Here is a 22,263-nt window from a genome sequence, read left to right on the forward strand (position 1 = left end):
CCTCTTACCTGTCAAAAATAAGACATAAGAGCATGCGCCTGTCTAATTAGACCAAAAGCACAGGAAGTTTACAAAAACCTGGAGAAACACTCCTTTCTTCTTGAAAAATATCGTCTGTCAAAATACGAAGTTCTGCATGTCCAAGTAATTTTTCTCACATGTTTTCTTTGGATGTTGGGGTTTTCCCATTTGCTCCTGGAAGTGGGATTCCTCTCACCTAATGTTGTCAAGTTTTTAGTTCAAACCTACTGTATAATGAATTAGTTCTCTGAACTGTATTTGTAGCCTGGGGAGAGAAATGGGCACTACTAGATTATAATTTGTATCCTCGTCCTTTATATATCTAAACTGGATAAAGACAAATTGCTGCCTAGAAATGCCCATTTCTTGCTGTTCATTATCAAATTAGTCTGGACTGGCAGGTTCAAACACAGAACACATATACTACGACCATGGGTGTTCTCTTCAATGACTGAGTTGTTAAGGGAAAAAGAAAGTGAAAAGGATTTGCGGGATCTGACAAAGCTTTACTACAGTTTTCTGAGTATTAGCAATCTGTGAAGATAATGAGCTTTTATTTTTCTTGCCACTTTCACTATGGTTATCTTCATAGACTTATTGGAATAATGAGCAGAGAAGTGAACAGGAAGTATACGGTAAGTGGTATCAGAATCTGCAAATAATATGCAAACTACCAAAATCTTGCTAGTGCAGATAAAAGAGCAGGATCTCAAATTATATGGGAAAACTATAAAATATGTTAATAAGTATTTTGGGTCTACATGGATTCACCTATCAAAACTAAATGTAGAACAGGAAGATGAGTTAGAATGGAAGAGCAAAAACTCAGACAAAAGAGTATCATGAAATCTCTAAAAGGAAAGCTTTCATCTCACTGAGATGCTAGTTATAACACAATGCTTAAACACACACAAATCTAATACTTAAAATAATTAGATTACCTTGGGATATTTCATATATCATGGTCATAATACAAAGAGTCTATAACTTTAAAAATGGAGCTGTGTAATAATATTTTTAAACCATGTAGAGAAGAGATACAGAAAGGCAAAATATGCGCAAACAGGAAAAAAAACAGAAGGAAAAAGACAAAGTGTAAGTACCATAACACTGTCTTAATAATCCCAACATAATATATACACCATAGAACCACTAAGAAGACAGAACAGACTTCAAAAAGCAGAGTAATAAAACAGCAGGTTCACAATATTTATCAGGCAGAAAGAAGTAAAAGCAAATACAGATGAGAAAAAGAGAAAAGCAACAAAAGGCAAACAGATTTGAATGTATAAAATAATCAGTAAAACAAATTACTATATTGCACAGGACAAAAATTGGTCATATATTTGAAATCAGTTATAGAATCACAGAATCATAGAATCATTTAAAATGGAAAAGATCATCAGATTCAACTGTTAACCTAACACTACCAAGTCCAACTGTAAACCTAGCACTGTCAAGTCCAGCACTAAACCATGTCCCTAAGCATCACATCTACATGGTGACTCAAGTACTTCCCTGGGAAGCCTGTTCCAACGCTTGACAACCTTTTTGGTGACCAATTTTTGCCTAATAACCAATCTAAACCTCCCCTGGTGCAACTTGAGACCATTTCTTCTTGTCCTATCATTTGTTACTTGGGAGGAGAGCAACATCAAACTTCATTTCAGGTAGTTGTGGGGAGCAATATGGTCTCCCCTGAGCCTCCTTTTCTCCAGATTAAACAACTCCAGTTTCTTCAGCAACTCCCCATAGGACTTATTTTCTAGACACTTCATCATCTTTGTTGCTCTTCTTTGGATGCGCTGCAGCACCTCAATGTCTTTCTTGGAATGAGTGGCCCGAAACTGAACACAGTATTGAAGGTGCAGCCTAACCAGTGCCGAGTACAAAGGGACAATCTGAAGTTCTCCAATGGCAGAGGTTCCATAAGGAATGGCTCACAAGAGAGAAATATAGGCCTCTCCAAAAGTCTTTAGCTCCCACTTGTCATAGATACTTACGTAAGGATGGAATGAATCGGCATTCATGAAAGTGCCAGTACTTTTCACTTGACTACTAGGGAGAACTAGTATTTTATAGTAGTGTTTTTAATATTACAAAATCTGTTTATAATAGAATAACTAGTTTATAACAGGTATCTACATTTCAGTCATCAAAGAGAAGTAAGATTAATCCTGTTCTCATTGTCGGGTTAAAATATTCAAGGGTTTTCATAAAGTCTAGATCCTTTAATGGACAGATAATTTTACTTGTTTAGGTTAGGCATAAAAAATTGTCTTGGTTTGAAAGACAGGTGTCTGCTGAGGAAGGCAGGAGCCTCCCTTGAAATGGAAAATGCAACCCCCTTCCCTCCAAATTATTATAATTTTGAAATTAAGGGGCCTTCAGGCAAAGATATGGGGAATAGGAATAACAGTTGTTTACTAATATATATATATATAACACAAGGCAGGGAAAAAACAACCCACTGGTTTACACTGACAGAGTCACAAAATACAACCTGACACCCTGTTAGGGTGGCAGTAGCAGTCCGATAAGATGCTGGCTGCAGTCCTCCTGAAGCGATGGATGTAGTTCTGTGGAAGCAGCTATCTTGTCTGGTCTTCCTCCGAAGGTCCAGTGGTAGGTAGGTAGCTCTTGTCCTCTGGAACTCCAGTGGGGGGAAAAACTCCTCTGGGAATCCAGTGGAAGAAGGCTGCTGGGGTGTTCGAGATCTCGGTTTTTATTTAGCATGGACTGCTTGGCTCCTTCCCCCCAGGCGGAGCATCTCACCATGGGATGGGGAGTCCTGAGGCAGTTCCTTGATGGGCCATTAACAGGAGATAGCCCAGGAGCGAGTTATCGATGGGTCAGGCGATAAGGCATTGTTGTGCCCATTAACAGGAGATAGTCCAGAGGGGGGAGGCAGGGAGCACCGCCCCACCTGGTCTCAACAGCTCCTGAAGATGATAATAGAATACTTTTTTATGGGGCACATTTTACACTGTAACCTAGGACAACAATTTAAAGTTATGCTATATAGAATGTAATGGAAAAAAAAAAAAAGACGTAGGCAGTATTTGGTGAAGGACGCAGAATCACAGAATAATGCAAGTTGGAAGAGGCCTTAGGAAGCCTCTTGTGCAACCTGCTGTTGAAAGGAAGTTCAGCTGTGAGAAAGCAAGTTCAGCTGTGAGATCAGATCCTGTTTTTCAGGACTTTCTCCAGCAAGGCTTTGAATGTTTCCAATGATGGAAACTGTATATATCCTCTCTGAGCAACCTTTCTGGGCAATATGTGGCATATTTGGAAAAGAAGGAGTGTTTATGTTCACATATGGGTATCTGTTAAAGATGACAGATACTTTAAAAAACAGTTTCTTGTATTGGTTAGGCATTTCCTGCTTCTGTGTTGGCATGTTGCTATCGATTTATGATACAGTATATGATACAGTTGAACTACTGCTTACAGTCCTTGGTCAGGATAAGAATATATTGTGCTAAAGAAGGACTAAATCAAGAACATGGTCTTTAATAAGGAGCACGACCACTTAAAACTGGGGATCTGAAACACTATAAAAAAGAAGGGGAAAAGGAAAATTAAAAACAGTTTTAAACAGATAAACGTAATGTGGAATGATAAAAATATAACAGTTGTTTGTCCAACTGTGGGAACTACAAGCTTTAAATCGATAACAAATACCCTGAATAGTCTGCAGTTTCAGTTCCTTATCTGAAAATGTGATCAATACAAAGTGTTTGTTGTTAAAATATCAACATAAGTGTTACTGGAAATACCTATTAGGGCAGTTCTATGTGTCCCAGTTGAGTCACAGAGTGCTCTTGTATCAAAATGATCTACTTCAGGGATCTGTCAGATTCCAAACTCTTGATTCTGTATAGAAATGAATTGAAAACATAGATTTATTGCTCTACATATTTTATTCACTAATCTATATTACTAGAAAAATCACAAATCATGCATAAAAAAATCAAAAGAATAATGGTTAATATCAAATCCTCAATGTAACCTAAATATCAGACTGAGTCCAGCATATTTAAATTATTAGGTCATTCAAATACTACACTGTCATTTGAGAAGACAGCAACCTTATTTCACTATCAGCTATAAAAGTGATTGAATATTGCGAGTCTCAATTCTGAACAATATATATTTATAGCATTTCCAGCAAGATGTCTGGCTGCATGAGGGTCATATCACTGCCAAGTTTAAACTAACACCAGGTAAGGCAGCCTGCCCAAATTATGACTCCTCGTTTTATGCAGGTACTGTGTTATACACCGAAAGGCACATTAACTGGTTGTAGAATTCCTCCTGACTTGAAAATCTATGGAACTAAGATAATACTTCAACTCTTCCCTGTCAGAATAGGGTTTCAGTAAAACATCCCAATACAAACATCCCAATGTGACACAGATCATTACATTTCAAATTCACATGACAAATTTAGGTGAAAACAACACGAGCTCTCAAGATTAAATGTACAACTTCCAACCCACGAAATATATGCATGTGTGATCTTTTAGACAACAAAGTTGTTTACCCAGGGGCTGTTTTAAGTATGTGAGGAACTATCCTGTCAGCACTGTTTTCAGATAAATTCTGTAACAAATAAACATTCCCACATTCACTTGTTGCATTAATGCAAGAATGCTGCTTGAGTCCTTATCCTGATAAGCTAGAGGAGAAACAAGCCAGAAAGAGTATTCACCAGTATGGTTGTCATGACAAGGAGATATTAACAAGCTTATACTCTGGTTTCACCATCTTTTATGTTTAAGGGGTGGATTCTGCATCTCAGGGAGGTATAGTTCTGTATAGGTGTCAAATGTTAGACGGTTAATGCTCATGGAGTATTCACTGATGTCAATGTTGATGCACGTTCCTCAAGACTGACTGGGGCACAGGACAATGCCCTTTCTCAGATGTGGTGTCTTATGCTAAGGCCAACAAGAGGTTTATCAGCTCTGTTATAGACATGGCAATTCCTCCTTTTTTGAGAGTAGAGGTCTAGAAGAGAATATCTTCTTACAGAAGAGAAGCAATGTAAGACACAGTCATGAGAGAATGGAGTCCAGTCCTATTGTCTCTGGGTAAAAGAAAAAAAATCCCAATTCCAATAACTAGGGGCTTGGAAATTCCAAAAATCCAGAAATAAAACCTGTAAGTTAGCTAGAGGTAACAGTCTACAAATATTATGTTAGCCACAAAATGATTTTTAAAAAATAGCACCAGAAACTTAACAATAAAATTATACAGAATATATTAGTCAATTTTTTCCAGCCATTCTCTGAGAGGGATAGTTCCTGTTTTGTACTTACCTTTAGATTCACATTTTTATTTGAGTATTTGGCAGCTCGTCTTTGTGTTTCAAAAAGTAAAACTAAAATCATCCAAAACGGTTGGATTTTAATTTGACCAAAGTAAAAAGTTTTGTCTTCCTAAAAATCAAAAGTTGGATTGACAGTTTTTACGTGTGGACTTATCTATCTTACGGTATAAGGTATGTGCTGGAATTCTTCTTCTGATTTTGTGTGAAAAGATTATCATATCTGGTTCAGCTGCCACTTTTATGTGTGCAAAACAGGAGCAACTCAAATAAACCACAGTTATACACAATTTATTATCACTGTGACTGAGATCAGAATTTGATCTAAGAATTAAAATAGGACAAACCCATCTGACTGACTGTAAAAAACAAAAGACGCAATACCAGCTGAAACCATTGTTCTTGAAAGTCTAAAATCCTAATTGCTCTCTTTAGTAGGGAGGTAAACTCCAGATTTGGTTAATTTCTTTTTTTATTACTTTTTAATCTGATGAATACGTTTTCATTTTTAGAAAGCCTAATAGATGGTTGATCTAATTTAAAGCTTATAAATTATACAGTTATATATAACATAATTACAGTATATAAGTCTAACAGACTGGTGATCTTTTTTAGAGATTCAGAATTGTTCAGTTCAGCACTCCATGGATGATTAATTTTCAGTGGTTATCCAGTCTAAAGTTGTGAATTGTTTAATACAAATTTGCCATGTGGATCACCAGTCTAATAAGTGGTAAAAGTAGTTCAATTAATCACCAATACCTCTTTAAAAGAGAACAAAAACTTAAGACACTTTAATGAAAGATTTTTTTTTTTTTTTCAGTAAAGGATGCAGGTCCTATTGAAACAAACAAACAAACAAACATGTAAACAACAATAACCCCCCCCCAAAGTGGTCATCATTTATTCAAAAAGGCAAGGACAGCCCATCTTTTTTTTTTTTTTTTAATGCCACATTTCATGCTATTTAGAGTATTCTTGCATCACTAAATATCTTCAGGATTCTTGACCTTAAGGAAAAAAAAAAATAATCCATTTTCCTACAAAACACCTTATTCTGTTGACTTACTACTGACTTCCCTTGAAAGACAGCAGAATCACCTTTTGTATTTAAGATAATTTGGTTTCATTACCAACTCTAAGCTAAAATCTTCTTGAAATTATGTCATTAGCTACACAGCAATAAGAACTGCATATTTGCCCTTTCATCCATCAACCTGAAGCAAATGGTATTCTATGAATGCTCTTTTGATACACAAATGTGTTATCATGTCATTCAAAAATGTACCTTCCAAGATTATTTTTGTTCAGGTGAACGTAAGCAACGGGAACCGTGCCAAAACAATTAAGTTAAAACCTGCTTTCTTACTAATATTTCCTCAGAGTCCTTGACCAGACATAATTAAGCTACGGTTTCATCTTTATCAGTCATTCAAAATAAGACACCTCACCTTATCTATTGAAATTGTAAGAATATTTTGATAATCTGTTTTCTTTTACAAAATAATAAAAAAATAGCTTAATAAAAATCACTATTAAAAAATGCCAAAACAGGTACAATGCAATAGTGTCATTCTTCATTCCCTTTCTAGCGAAAGACCATATTTAGATAAAAGAAAAAAAAAAAAACCCACACATACTTTGAGAGGTTGAACACTTCTACTAGCAGGTAAAACTATTCTGAAATTGCAAAATTTGGGATATAAACCTCAATAGCTGTAATTGTCATGGAAGACGCCATTACAACTGCAGTGACCAAACCTGGTGCCTCTGGATTTGAAATATAATGTTGAGAAGTTAAGTACATGAAGTAGCGGTGTACTCGATACAGCCAGTGGAGTGAGAAGATCCACTCAGTTCTACTAAGAGTTAAAAAGGGGAAAAGTAAGCAACAAGCTTCCAAAGGAGTTGTTAGTTTCAGCATAGTGGATAAATTTTATAATGCTGTATATTCCCAGCTTGTGAAACTCTTCTTAAGAAGCAGTGAGTTTTAGCTTATTCTTCTTACTTTTCCTTCTTATGATTAAAAAGAGCAAAAGTGGGTATCTTCCACAAAAATACTCAAAGAGGACACATCACTTCCATTTAGTCATCACCATTCCTCAGTTTCTCGGCTAAAAGATGTTGACTCCAAGAAAATAAATATTATGGTGTCCAAAGTACGATAACCTGCCAACAGTCATTCCAGCTTTGAATATGCTGGTCCTGCAAACCCCCTCAAAATCATTAGCTGAGTTTCTGAAAATAATGTATTGTTCATTTATGACTTATTGAACGTTTATAGTACAGCACAGTATTTAAGCTTTTCTCCTCAGCTACTGGAGACTTACATAATTAATGAATACTGATAGTCTTACCTCATAGTTTTCCCCCAAATAAGATGTAAAGGAGAAGGAAAGGCATATTAACGGAGACTGCTGCACCCACGTAGAGGTGCAATTTAGAGATTCTCTAGCTACATCTGTGTTAATAAATTGAACTATGTCAGAGACTACTTCTTGGGCCAGATAGATACCCAATGTCTAATAGAGAATAGACAAAACTTGAGGTACACAATGTAAAAAACATGGCAAATTAAAATACTTCAGATTACTTTAGATGTCACAGATTTGTATCCTCTTCTGCCCCAATTTATCCATTGATCCTTTACTTTCTTCAACATGCATAAAAAGTCTCTTGGAAGCCCAGGAGCTTCCCAGCTTGTAGCTCCTTTTCTTCCCATCACGGATATAGCCTGCCTCTTCATGCTCCCACATCTACTCTTTTCACTGTAATTATCATTTTTTCAGCTCTCACTTGCCTTCAGTCTTCTTTCTTAGCCTCATCTCTCCTCATAAGTTTGAGGCCCCTTTAAAAAGTGACCTCCTTATCAGCTTCAGCATTATCAAAACCTGTTTTGGCTTATCCACTACTGGTTACCTGACCCATGGGCAGAAGAGGTTGTAGGCTTAGTAGTAATTCTGCTTTCCAGGACAATCAGGTCTAAACAAACAAACCAACAGGATTTAGATGCTCCTCTGTTAGGCAAGAGAAGGCAGACTTCTCTTTCAGTCGAAACTGAGCTTCTAATTTCTTACAGGAATAATATTTTGAAATTTTATTCCAGGTAAAAATCAGCTGCTACTCAAGTGAATTACTAAGTTTCATGATATTCAAAGAACCAACATACTATTTAAAAACAGGTCATCTAAATGACCTATTATAACCTCATCTCTAGCTTGTCTGTTTTCATAACACGAAACTGGAGATTAAGGAATTCAAACATAGACTGCAACCTCCATCAACCTCCAGGATCTTAATACCAGCCCAAACTAGTGACAACCATTTTTTTGCTTTTCCCAAATATTTGTTTTGTGCCGTATACACCGTAAGAACTAAACTTTAATTCAGTTTTCTCTATTCAACTTGATGCTTAAAATACTTATATTACAAAACCACAACATTTATGCACACTGTAAGTTCACTAAAGGGTTAACAACAGAATTGGTATGAAGGACACTTCCTCAGGAAGTTTCTATGGACAAGTTTGAAATACAGATTTATCTGTATGCTATAAATTATCTAAAATTAATTTTTAAAAATTATTTTAGGTTTTTTTAGCTTATTTTTCAATGTAATTTTGAAACCGTTACTGAGCTCCTCCTGTTTTAGCAAAACCTTTTGACTGTGAGAAATTTACAATATTAAACTAAAAATGGTTTTAGCTTAGAAACTGGTAAAGGATGATGTCTTTAGGAAGAAAATACATGAAAAAATGGAATACCTTATATATTTGAGAATTCATAGTATCACAGAACGGGTATTAATAAAGATCTTCCCTTTTCACCCAGTAGTTAATATTTCCAGTATTACAATCAATAAAACAGCCTGGATATCTTGTTAGCTGGTCCTTATATAAATAACCAAATAAAATGTACCAAAACTATCATTTAGGACCACTTTTGGCCAGACATAACTGCTGCTATCTTTGCAGAAGAAAAAATATCTTCAAAATACATAACACCTTCCTGAAGGCAGAATAAAAAAAAAAAAAATCAGTCCAAAGAACACGTCTTCATCTCCTGAAAGTAAATATTTACACCAGAATTAAAACTAGCATCCTTTTTTTCTGTCACTCTGTATGTGTATTTTACAATGATGAAGCTAATAATAAATTGATTTTGTCTTACTTTCATCAGACCCTGGCAGAAATGGTGACTAGAGGTAGAGGATGGTGTTCAGAGGTAAAGACTAGGCAGATACTAATTTTTTTTAAAAAAACCCTGTGCTGTTGAGGGGATTCATTTGAAAGAAAATCGCGTCCTTTGTTATAACAGATTATGTGCAATTACCAAGTAAATATGATATATCTTGTGCCCTCACAAAAAATAGACAGGTTACTCCCTTCAGAAAAAGCCAGTCCAAAGGAAACATCTGGGATCTCCACAGACCATCCAGCACCTTGGTGGAAAAAGCATCCATGTGAAAAAAAGTTATGATAGTCTACTCATTTTTTTCTAAAAGATACACGTGCTCTATGTTCATTACCCCCGGGAAATGTGGAGTTGATTAAATAGGAGAGGTCTGTGGCAGAGCAGAGAACTTTGATCAACAAATGAAAGCAGCTGGTGAGTGCATCCATCCACATCGCCCTGCTGTGAAAGAAATTTGTAAAGTCAGCTCTAGGACAAGTGTAGTCCTAAGCAAGCAGGTCCGATTCCCAGATCTTGCTCTCTCTCAGAGGCCACGGAGGACAAATGGAATAAGTCAGGCAATAGGAAACTTAACATCAGTCTTGCCTGGGTTTCTCAAGGATCTATCCTAACTGCTGTAGTTTCAGTATCAGAATTAACAACTTGGATCATAATAAACAGCCTTCTTCCTGGCTACACAGATGTAAAAAGTTAAAAGGGACTCTGAGTACATTTCAGATGAAATTACAGTCGAAAATTACCTTTTCAAACTGAAGAAATAACCTGGGGGCAGGGGCGGGGGAGGGTGGTGGTGGAAGTGGCAGGAGGAATTTCGACATTCTATTTTCAGGCAGAACAGGAGGGCAAATAGAGGATGGTGAATGGCTAATTAGTTAGCAGGTCTTCAAGGAGCATCTGAAGTCTATAAGAGGGAAGCAGTCATCATATGACAGCAGACAGTAAATGGTCTATTAGCATTTATAAACTGCAGTATAGCTCTGATACAGAGTAAGAGTCAGGAAGTAGTGCTTAAACCCCACCAAGCACTGAGAGCACTTCAGTCTGAGCACTAGCTGTTTTCCAGCATTGCACTTCAATAAGTTGATCTAATTGAAGAGAAAAGCAAAAGACAGGTCTAAAAACCACACAAACAATTAAACAGCAAAAAAGTAGGTTTGTTGAATCTACAAAGAAGAAGACTGAGATGTCATATTAAACTGTTGAATTAAAGAAAGAAATAATCTGTGCTTAAAATTTATGGAGGCTAAGAAGGACTGTGCAGAAAAATTTAGACTGGACATCAGGAAAAAACATTTTAATTTTAATATTAATTATTTAATAACATTTAATACTAATATTTATTGTCTCAGGAATTTGTAGTGTTTCCATTATTAGGTGTCTTTTACAGGAAACTTCAAAGCACCTATCAAAAAGAAACAGCAATAACTTATGCTGCCTTGGGTTCCGCTCTTCCCTGAATGATCCCTTGGATTCTTTTTCAGCCCTGTTTTTCAGTGATTCTACGACTTGAGAAAGCTTTCATAAAGACAATGGCACATTATTGCTACCTAGATTTTCAGCCACTAAGTCTCATTAGATTTAAGTCTATTTCTGAATTCATAAAGCTAATTCTGAAGTTCCCATGGGAATTTTACTATCTCCTAATCCTTTTTTTCTGCAAATACCTTTTTATCAAAGGATTCCTACCAATACCTCAAATTTTCTCATGAAATATCTATAACTGGTAACGTAAAACCAAAATATTCTGAGGCAAATGAGAATTAGAAAAGGCCATTCTGGAAGTCAGAATTAGGGTTACAGTATCTGGTATTAGGTATTTGGTATCAGGTACTGATTTATCTGTAGTAATTGTAAAAAGTGCACCTGACTGCAGGTAGTATAAATGATATGTGTTTCTAAGTAGGCTCTTGTTTAATTTTCTTTGGTTTTGGATGTGTGTGTGGTTTTTGATTGACTGTTTCATTGTCTATCTCAGCGTGGGAGAATAGTACTGCAATCTGCCAAAGAGTACACTTTTGAGCTCATGTGTGAACTGAATGTCTTCTCAATGCTTGCAGCAGAATTCAATGAAAATTCTTATGCACCTATGATGATACAATCTGATAATTCATGAAGCTCTTTGCTTCTTAGCTAGCTCATCAGAAGTCGATAATGTTTTTTTCCTCCCTCTCTTCCTCAGCTTTTTACTTCAACTCCAGTTTAGAAAGTTAGCTCTAGAGGAAAACAGCTACAGTTTTGAAATTCATTGCCATAAAGCAGGACTGAAAGGTATTTATGATGAAAACATTAAAGTGTGCATACGTATATATCAACATTGTGACTGAATGACATCAATTTTTATTGTGGCTCCGGGCAAATACTCACTGGGGCAACTCTTTTATCTCAGTTTAATAAACTTAATCTTTAACCCATCAATCATAATATTATATAACTGTGTTATAAAGATATATGCGTTGCTGCTAGTATAAGTGAGGAAACTAAGGCACATAAGACAAAGCTCTGACAAAAGCTTGTCTTATGTTAAGAAAGGATTCAGCAATTTGAAGGGATCTCTAAAACTGTCTTGATCAGAGGAGTCAAAGATTTGTTAAGGTGGGAGAATCTTCTCTCATCCAAAGTTACCACAGCTGGACATTTTCTTACCATAGTCACTGAACCCCAGATGGTGGTGAATGTCAAAGCCAAAGATTAAGCAAATTGTAATACAGAGCTCCATCATGTCATAACATAATGACCTATAACTGTGTCGTGGCTTGAGCCTACCCGACTGGCTCCAAAAGCACCACGCAGCCGCTCGCCCACCCCTACCCTGTCCCTTGAGGAATGGGAGGAGAAAAAACAACCAAAAAGGCTTGAGGGTCGAGACAACGGACAGGGAGGGCTCACTCACCAGTTATGGTCATGAGCGAAAGACAGACTCAGCTTGGGGATAACAAAATACATTTAATACAAAACAACCACCACCATCAAGGAGAATGAGAGATACAACGGTATCTTAAATACAACACACCCCACACACACCCCCCTCCACTCTTCCTGGGCTCAGCTCTGCTCCCTCTTCCCCCCCAGCAGCGCAGGGGCAGGGAATGGGGGTCCCAGCCCGGCCGGCACAAGGGGTCTCCGCTGCTCCTTCCCCCGCAGGGAGAGGGGCCCTCGCAGTCCTCCCCTGCCCCACCGCGGGTCCCTCTCCCGGCAGACATTCCCCCTCCAACCGCCCCAACGCGAGTCCTTCCCGCGGGGCCGCAGCTCCCCAGAACCCCCCAGCGCGGGGCCCTCCTGGGGCTGCCGCCCTCCCACCGACGGGCGGCTCCAGCGCGGCCGCAGTCGCGGCTGCTCCGGGCCCGGTCCCTGCTCCTCCGGCCCGGGGCCCTCCGCGGGCTGCAGGGCGACCTCTGGGCCACCGCTGGGCTCCAGGGGCTGCAGGGGCTCAGCCGCCACCCCACCGCTATGGGCCGCAGGGGAACCCCTGCCCCGGCACAGCTCCCCCTCTCCTCCCTCACTGACCGGGGGGTCCCCAGGGCTGTCTCTCTCCCATCCCCCTTGGCTCACCGGCACAAACAGAACACACAGACACAACCAACCCCTTCTTTCACTCTTAAATAGTTATTCGCAGAGGCGCCATCTGTCTGGCCTTGCCCAGAGGCAGGTCCGAAATTGGAGCCCGGGGAGTTTCTCGAAGCCTCTTACAAGAGCCACTTCCGTAGCCCCCTCCCCCACTGCCAAACCCCGGCCAGACACCAAACCACGACAAACTGCCATTAAAAGCTAGAATATACTTGAACACCTGAGGATTGCTCTAACTTGTGTAGGGCCTCATCTGATTGTTCAGCATACAGTTGGGAAATTAGTAAGTTCTCCAGCCTTACGCATGTTTACCTTCCTTTCTTTGAACTGTACTTAACTGTGCTGTTACCAGCTATTACACTTTAAGTTCAAGTGACTTGATGAGGACCGTGAATTTATCTTAGTGGTAAGATTTAGAGCTTGCAGGTCATATAAAAACTCCAAAATTTTTTGTGGCAGATATAGATCGGTAATTGGGAAGCGCTAAATATCCAGGAGGTCACAGAGCCTTTTTGGAAAACGTTATGATCTAGTACCTGAATCGGTATAGGATTTATGTTATACTCCGGGTTGTAAGGAAACATTTATTGCCCATGGTATCTATAAAGCTATCATGTTTAGAACATTTCCAAATTTGTTTTATATACTCAATAGACTGTAAAGTTTGTTTTCAAGTTCACCATCTATTTTGCACATGTAGACCCTAGCATTTAGAATAGATTGATAGTTGACCCAACAGAACATTTCCATAGTTCAGCCTGCTTCGGCACATTATTCTAGGAGTATCTAAGGTCTCAGAAAAAGACTGAGTCATTGACTGCCTTGTATTCTCAGTTGATTAAGTATGCCTGGTAAATATTCATCGGATATTTTTGTTAATATACTGTATACTACATGGTCTTTTCAGTTAATCGCATTCAAACAAAAATAAGGCAATTGCTTTTAATTATTTTTTTTTTTTTTACAGTGGCTAATTGCCTGAAAACATTCAGTGTGTGACAAAAATATAATGCATTCATTAATAAAGCCATCCCTCCTCAACGAGCTGATGAGATATCAGATCACATTGTGATTCCCTTCGCAGTTATAAAGTCATACAGATGGCCTTTTTCTACAGGCTTGATCAAGGTGCCCCATGGGACAGTGTGCCTCAGAGACAACTCTGAGAGACAGACTCACCCTTTGTTACTTCTTGGTTTTTCTAAGGAATAAATTTGTTGGTTGTTGCCCACCTCAACAACTAATTACAGCATGCCTGTGATTCTCTTGTGATAGAGGTGTTAACTCTTGGTTAATTCCTCATCAAGCTTCTGAAGAGTAAACAGACCTTTGGTACTCCAAGTATATGTAGTAAATACAGAGTAGAAGAGGAATGATATTCTCACTTCATGCCCAATGTGGTAAAATTTTCTAAATAATCCAACTGTAAACATTCAGCAAACGGAATTGCAAGGTCAGTAGTCTAGAGGACGGAGTGAGCAGTCTTCATAAACCACAATGAGCAGAGAAGATTGCCTGATGAGATCCCAAAAAGGTGTAAGGGCCAGAAAGTTGGGGACAGAGAATGAGACTGATTTCAGAAAAGATGAATATTTCCCATATACAGAGAAGGACTAAAGATTTCAAGATAGAACAAGTGCCTGCTTCTGTGGAGTGCACACACTCTTCTCAACCAGAGAAATATTTCAGGGAAACCACAAAAGTAAGTATTACCTCTTACTCAGGAATGAGTTACAAAACAGAAGAAAAAATAAAAGACTGAGTTTGTTAACATTAGAAATCAGACTCTTAGATGAAGAAGCCATATGAAATGTGTATAATTACAGCAAAACTTAAGTTGGAAGGGACCTCTGGAGGTCATTTAGTCCAACTCTTCACTGAAAGGTGAGTGAATCTTCAGGCTGTCTTAGATTGCTCAGTACTTTGTCCAGTCAGATTTTGAAAATCTCCAAGAGTGGAGTTCAAAGCCTGTCCAGATAAGCTGTTGTAGTTAACCACTGTTAACCACTCACATTGTGAAGAACTGATTTCTGTCTTGCAACTTGTGCACAATGTCTTGTCCATTCACTGTGCAGCTCTGAGGAAGTCTGTGTCTCTCTTCTTTATAACCTCCCTTTTGGAAGACTGCAGTCAGATTTCATACGCCATGCCCTTTCCCATATCCTTCTTTTCTCCAGGCTAGGGCACTTCATGTCATCATCAGCAAAGACAACAAACGGTATCAATCCAATATTGATCCATGAGGAACTATTAGCTTGGTACCTGTTTGACTTCTTGCTGCTGAGTTCAAAGATTTGTCACTGGTTGCCTCTAATCACAAATCTGTGAGCAAAACTTATGGTCATCTTATCTAAACCATAACTCATCATATAATGTTATGGTATACTGTGTCAAAATCTGTGATGGCTGTTCCCAACCACCTTTATGTTTTTCATATGCCTGGAAATTGCTTCCATGAGCCATATACAAAATCAAACAGTGTAGCAAAAGCATCGGAGGTGTTTCTGTTCTCACAGCACAGAACCAAAGGGCTGTTTACTGAAATAGATAACAGAGTTAAAGATATCATATTTTCCATGTGCATCCTGTTTAGGTGGTGTAAAACATTGCCACACGATGCCAAACCCTGTGTCCATACTGGAAAGAAGATGCATACCTTGTGCCTTTTGTGCAAGGGTACAGAACTTGGCCCTGTGCAAATACTGCATCAGGACAAGAAGTGAGTGTGCACTGTTCTGCTTCATGCCCTCCTTTCTTTAGGATGGAAATCAACAAAAGAGAGGCACTAAAGTTTATTCCCTCAGGTACGTGGCTCTGCCCTGAAAGAAGTTGTCCAAGATATGTGTCCAGGTTCAGACTACCGTTACACTTCTGCTCTTCAATGTCAATGGAGTACTTGAACCCAGCAGTAGATAAGCAATGTGCACAACCAAGAAAACACTTTTATCCAACTGTTTCCTTCCTTGGTTGACCAAATAAAAGAAGTTCAAATAGGAATTATTTTTCTTAGGATATAGGATTTTTTCACCTTAGAACCTTGATTTAGGATGGTCACTGTCCTCACTGAAAACAGTTTTAAATGTAGACTAGGCCTTAGAAAAAGAATTGCTTGCTTTTATTGATAGGAAGAGAAGCCAGAGTTATTATACTTCATCTTAAAAAATGCTTTGAGAGAAGTTATAATGGTCAGTCTCGAGAGATCGATGAAATTTTAACAGAATGAAGCCTTCCTGGGGACAGGCTCTAATGCATTTTCCTGTTTCTCAGCTGGCCACTGCTAGAGAAAGAATATTGGATTAGGCAAGGTATTCCTATGTTCTTGTGCTCCACTAACTCATACGAAGAGTAATCGGCAAGGGGGCTACAGTTCTTGAGAGAAGGGACTTACTGTCTTTCTTATGAGTTGATGTTACGGACATCCTGATGTATTTTCCTCCCTTGCAAATGTTGAACTCATCTATGTGTTCTGAAGAACATCACACCCATCAGGCATGTTTGAGGATTTTTTTTTTTTTTTAAAGGCATTAGTTAAGTATTTGCATCCTTCAAAATTCATGTGCACAAAACCATGAATTCTGGGAGAGAAGATATAGCTGTCTTATATATTCCAAAGATTATAAATCCAATATATTGGGGTCTTTGGCACCTGCCTGCAAATTTTCTGCTTCTCAAAGGGAGATCTGCAAATTCTCCTTCTCCAGCAACATAAAGCTTTGATTTCTGTTGATTAGCAATGCTAAAATAATTTGACATGTAGTAAAATCATTGTATATGTTTCAGGGCTAGGTGGTACGTTGTAAGAAAGCTCTCATAGGTGTTGAAATTGAAGAGCAGTGAAGAAATGCTTCCCAAATGTTTGAACACAGATGTGTTGCCAGTGAAATATTGAGTCATCATTCTGGATCTGCCGCTAATTTTCAATGTTCCCTCGAGCAACTCACCTAAATCGCTCTGTTCATTTTGTCTTTTTAAAACTTAGATACTAAAAGTTTATTTTCTATTCTATGTAGGTATCTTTGATTAATTAGTTAATATCTGTAAAATCCTCTGAAATGTAAAGTGTTCTGTGAGACATTGTTTAAAAAGAGATTTTCATGCATAAATGACAAATTCCTCCAGTCAGTAAATTTATTGGAAGAATAGATTAAATGCATAAATGAACATATTCAGAGGGTAAAAAAGAGCAAGGTTAGATATAACCTCAAGGAAGAAACTGGTGTGTAGAGGGGATAGACTGGTGGAGCATCACAGCTATCAATATCAGGCATATTTATGTCCTTTATACACAGTACATGCTGTAGACCTATTGAAGTGCCTTTGGAGAATGATGTGGCAATAATACACTAAAATGTGATTGCACTAAATTAAGTGTGGTGTCACTGTACAAAAAGAAGGACAGTTGCGTTGTGGAAGCATATTTTGAAGCTATTTGAAAATCAGAAAGGTAAAGTATTTGAATAGAACAGCTTGCTATAATGAAAACATAATGAAGGGACGGAGAGAAAACAGAAGAAAATAGCACCTCATGCCAAGCCACTCTCCATGATATTTGAAAAGTCATGGCAGTCAGGTGAAGTCCCTGGTGACTGGAAAAAGGGAAAGATTGCACTCATTTTTAAAAAGGATAGAAAGGAAGACCCTGGGAGCTATCAACCTGTCAGCCTCACCTCTGTGCCTAGGAAGATCATGGAACAGATCCTCCTAGAAGCTATGCCAGGGCACACAGAGGACAGGGAGGTGATTCGAGACAGCCAGCATAGCTTCACCAAGGGTGAGTCCTGCCTGACCAACTTACTGGCCTCCTATGATGGAGTGACTACACCAGTGGACAAGGGAAGAGAAATGGATGTCATCTATCTGGACTTCTGTAAGGCCTTTGACACAGTTCCCCACAACATCTTTCTCTCTAAACTGGAGACATAATGCTTTGATGAGTGGACCGTTCGGTGGATGAGGACTTGGTTGGATGGTCTCATCCAGATGGTAGTGATCAACAGGTCCATATGGAGATCAGTGACAAGTGATGTCCCTCAGGGGACTGTACTGGGACCAGTGCTTTTTAGCGTCTTCATCAACAACATAGAGAGCGGGATCAAGTGCATGCTCAGCATGTTTGCAGATGACACCAAGCTGTGTGGTGCAGGTGATGTGCCTGAGGGACAGGGTGCCATCCAGAGGGACCTGGACAAGCTTGAGAAGTGGGCCTGTGTGAACCTTATGAGGCCAAGTGCAAGGTCCTGCACTTGAGTCAGGAAAACACCCAGTATTGATACAGTCTGGGCAATGAAAGGATTGAGAGCAGCCCAGTCGAGAAAAATTTGGTGGCGACAGTGGATGAGAAGCTGGACATGAGCCGCCAATGTGTACTCACAGCCTAGAAGGCCAGCTGTAGCCTGGGCTGCATTCAAAGAAGTGTGACCAGCAGGTTGAGGGAGATGACTCTGCTTCTCTACTGCACTCTGATGAGACCCCACCTGGAGTGCTGTGTCCAGCTCTGGAGTCCTCAACACATGAAAGACATGGACCTGTTGGAGCAGGTCCAAAGAAGGGACACAAAAATGATCAGAAGGGTGGAGCACCTCTCCTGTGAGGACAGGGTGAGAGAGTTGGGGTTGTTCAGCCTGGAGAAGAGAAGGCTCCCGGGAAACCTTATAGCGGCCTTCCAGTACTTAAAGGGGGCCTACAGGAAAGATGGGGACAAACTTTTTAGTAGTGACTGTTGTGGTAGAACAAGGAGTAATGGTTTTAAAGTAAAAGAGAGTGGATTAAATATAAGGAAGAAACTTTTTGAAATGAGGGTGGTGAAATACTGGAACAAGTTGCCCAGAGAGGTGGTAGATGCCCCATCTCTGGAGACATTCAAGGTCAGGTTGGACAGGGCTCTGAGCAACATGATCTAGATAAAGACGACTCTGTTCACTGCAGGGGAGTTGGACTAGATGACCTTTAAAGGTCCCTTCCAACCCAAACTATTCTGTGATTCTATAGTCATATGCTACAAACTGATAAAAAATAAAAGAATCGGTGAACTCTGGGAAATAAAACACTAGTATCTAGTTGCTAGATAAATATACAAACACAAATCAAACAACCAAGAAGAGAAATCTTGAAACTGAAAAAATCAAAATACTAAACATTTGACCGAAGAAAATGTGTGTATTTAGAATCCATAGATTTCATGCAGTAGAAAAGTAAATTCAGAAGGTTGATGGATTATTGCAAAAGAAGAGGCTCCCTCATGACAGTAGATTATTTTCTTTTTACATTGCAGGGTGTAAAACAAATTTCTACTGGTATCATCAAGCATAACCTTTCATTATTCCCAATACCATGGACAAAAGCTTATTTTAAGGTATTTGAGAAAAAAATTGTTGGTAATTTTAATATTTTGGTTGGAAAGAATGATTTTAACAAATCTCTTTTTTTTTGTTTCTATAAATCATAATTTACTTGCAAGAATTTAGGATTTCAAAGTCCTCCAATATAAAAGTCCATTATAATTTGAAATGTCTGCTAATTTATGCCTATAAATATTTTTAAATGGAAAGGTAAAACTCAAAACAAAACTTTTCTAAATAACTGAAATGAAGCTTTATGATGGATTATTTCCTGTTTTTCCCAAAGCACCTGAGATACATATATTTTAATGTCAATTTAGCTGAGGAACAATAAGCACTTTGTTGTTGTGGGTTTCCTGCAGTTCAGAATGTTAATACTGTTTGGGAGGTAACTGAGAGATGCTGAGCAGATGAGTAGATGATGTATTTAGACATGGTAAGTCTCTTTTATCAGACAATTTACTTAATATAATAGCAAATACCACTAAATGACTCTTATGAACAATGACATCTATGGAGACACTGAAAGTGGGAACAAATTGTCATTTCCTGCTGTTCATTCAGGTACATCCTTCACCCCGCACAATTTGGATTTCTAATTAACATTAACCATTGAGGTAATCTTTGCGCTGGCAATCTGAACAGATCAACTCAGCTAGACCCTAATGATGAGCTCTTTGGTTGGTATCAGTACCCAACACACTGCAATGTTTCTTCAGTGGTCCCTGTGTCTTGTCACCTGAGAATGGATTACGATCCTCCAGAAATATCTCCCCAGCTGATGATATGGTTGCTCACAAGGACCAAATCCCACACTGCTCCAGCAGCATGGTCAGCTCCAAGAAGCTTATGTCTTGTGAAAATCTTAATCTTGTATTGATCCCAAACTCACTTGGTAAGCCTCCCTAAGGTCTGGCTAGTCTTATAGATGTGGGGGAGTTCCTTTCCATTGGAACCAACATCAACACTGACCTGCAAAACTGTATTGTGAAATTAAGCACCATCTTAAATCCCTCACATAACCTAAGAACCAGCAGTTGTAGACAATGTTTCATTTTGTTATGTTTGGTACATGTCAGATTGCTATGTATGCATACCGCCTTCCAAGATTGGAAACTACAAAGCCATATACATTTGAGGACCTCTTTGAACTCTTGTAAGATCACTAGCGTGGAGAGTTCTGCATTTGGAGATGCTGCAGCTATCAGATATCTGACTGAGTTGTGTTTGTAGCTTTGATTTGTTTATCAGTCTTTTGATGTCAGGTGATCTTTCAGGAGCACGCAACATGAAATCCTCTTCATATTTCCATGATATGTGTGTGTACATATATACAGTATGTACACTCACTGTAAGTAGAGAAAAAAACAGATTTGTTTCTGGTATTCTAAAAAAAACCCCCAAACTTCACGTGTACAAAATACAGAAAGAAGCAAACATAAGCTACTGATATTCCTCTCCTTCCATCTCTGCCCATGTCAACAGTTGAGTATATGTTTAGAATAAAGTATGCAGGTCCTCACAGTATTAGAAAAAATCTTGACACATTGGAGGAAATTCAAGGAAAAGCAACATAAATTATTAAGGGGCTGAAAGGATTGACTTACGGTGAAAGATTAAAAGAAATAAATATGTATAACTTGCTAAGCAATGACTGGAGGGGGGAAGGGGGAAGGGACATGTTAACTGTCTACATACATTTGAAGTCTATAAACATCGAGGACAGAGAGGAATTATTTAAGGTGGTCTTAGTGTATAACCAAGATTAAATAAGATGCACTGCAAATAAATGTTAGTAAAATTAAAAGAGTAATGAAAAATCATCTTAAACTGTACATTCTTTTCAAATGTAGAAGAGTGTTTTAAGGGAGATATGGTTCTTCAGAGTTGTTAGCAGCCTTCTTATTTGGCCAGGATGTGGGAAAGGTGCATTCAAATCCCTTCGTTGTAAGAAATGGCAATTCAAGTTTTCCAAATTCCCTGTGAGTTTTCACACTTGTCGAACTTGCTTTATATTGGTCTCTCTCCATCTTTTTTGTTCTGTCATGAGGTTCAAGATCTTTTGATTCAGAATGGAAAAAAATGTTGAAAACTCTGCGGGGGAGGGGGGGGTGTGTGGTATTTTGGTTTGGTTTGATTCAGATTTTTTTTACAAAATTGAGTTGTTTTTTGTCTAGTCCTGCACTAGATAATTTACCATAGGAAATGTACTTGCAGTGACAAGGAAAGGCATGAAATGATCTAATAGGCTTATTTCATCTGTAATATCTGTATTTATGTGACATTTTTTTCAGGAAAACAAAGGCTTCATACTCAGACAGTGATCAAAAAGCTCACAAAGTAAAGCACGGAGATGGAATGCCAAAAGAGCCTGACAACACCAGGCTTTCAAGCACTTTTTTCCCCTGTACGCTTTACTCTTCTTTGGAAAAGGGTCTAATTCCTCTAAACTGCTGGATTGTTTGTAAATCACAAAAACTTGTGCAATTCAGGGTTTTTTTAGCTAGAAATGAGACCTCTAAAGTTGTTCTATATCTAGACATACTTCTGTCATTAATGTAATTTTAGACTTCCATTTGTCAATAATGAAGAATAGATGGAGTCATAGAGGTATCATGGGATCGATGCTGAAGTAACTTGTTAGGTGACTGAAAAAAAGCTCTGGAGAAGAATAGATTGGAAGTCAGCTTTTTATTGTATAAAGGTGTGATGCCTGCTAGCTTGTGAAACCTGAAATAACAATTTCTAGTAATAATGAATCATTCGTCTTACAAATATAATTTCTTAAGACCAAGGCTTTTAGGAATTGCTGATG

Source organism: Leptosomus discolor, chromosome 2 (assembly GCF_034619465.1).
Source record: "Leptosomus discolor isolate bLepDis1 chromosome 2, bLepDis1.hap2, whole genome shotgun sequence".
Lineage (NCBI taxonomy): Eukaryota > Metazoa > Chordata > Aves > Leptosomiformes > Leptosomidae > Leptosomus > Leptosomus discolor.